Source organism: Morus notabilis, unplaced genomic scaffold (assembly GCF_000414095.1).
Source record: "Morus notabilis unplaced genomic scaffold, ASM41409v2 Scaffold277, whole genome shotgun sequence".
Classification (NCBI taxonomy): domain Eukaryota; kingdom Viridiplantae; phylum Streptophyta; class Magnoliopsida; order Rosales; family Moraceae; genus Morus; species Morus notabilis.
The window spans coordinates 850,504-851,434 of record NW_010363731.1 but is presented as its reverse complement, the minus strand read 5'-3'; positions in this window follow the sequence as shown (position 1 = coordinate 851,434).

Below are 931 nucleotides of genomic sequence, written 5' to 3'. Positions count from 1 at the left end.
CTACATATTTTTATTGATCAAACTCAGTTATTCTATTAAGAGACAACCAATTTGCGAGCATGCAAGAGCAATAGGTTCAAGTTAAAGTTTAGTACAGCTTTCCACCGCAGACAGATGGCCAACCTGATAAGACCATTCAGACCCTAGAAGATATGCTGAGAGCATGTGTCATGGATTTTAAAGGGAACTGGGATAGGAAGTTACCTTTGATATAGTTTTCCTATAACAACAGCTATCACACGTCAATAGGAATGACACCTTACGAAGCTCTATACAGAAGAAAATGCAGGTCCCCAATTCATTAGTATAAACCTGGGGAGAAGCATTTAGAAATAGTATACTTTATCAGTAGAACCACAGAGAATGTGAGACTTATCATGAAGAAGTTCGATACAGCTCATAGTCGCCAGAAGAGCTATGCGGATAAACGCCGCAGATTTATAGAGTTTTAGGAAGGAGACTAAGTTCTCCTGAAGGTGGCACAGATGAAAGGAGTAATGAGATCCTAGAGAGGATCTGTAAGGTCGTGTACAGACTAGCTTGCTGCTAGAATTAGCTACGGTACACAACGTCTTCCACGTGTTGAGATTGAAGAAATATGCGACCGATCCATCGCATGTATTGCACCAGGAACCTGTCAAAGTGCACGCAGTCCAGATCCTAGCTCGTGAGGAGAAAACCTTAAGGAATAAAGTAATTCCTCGGGTTAAAGTCTTGTAGTGAAATCATAATATTGAGGAAGCTACTTGAGAACGCGAAGAGAAAATGAGGAAAAGCTACCCCAAGTTCTAATTTTCGGGACGAAAATTCTTAAGGGGGGTAGATTGTAATGACTGAGAAAATTCCAGACTTTAAATAATACAATTTATTTATTTAAGCCAAGGATTTTCCTAGAAAATATTATGTGACTGAAGGATTTATGGAATCAATA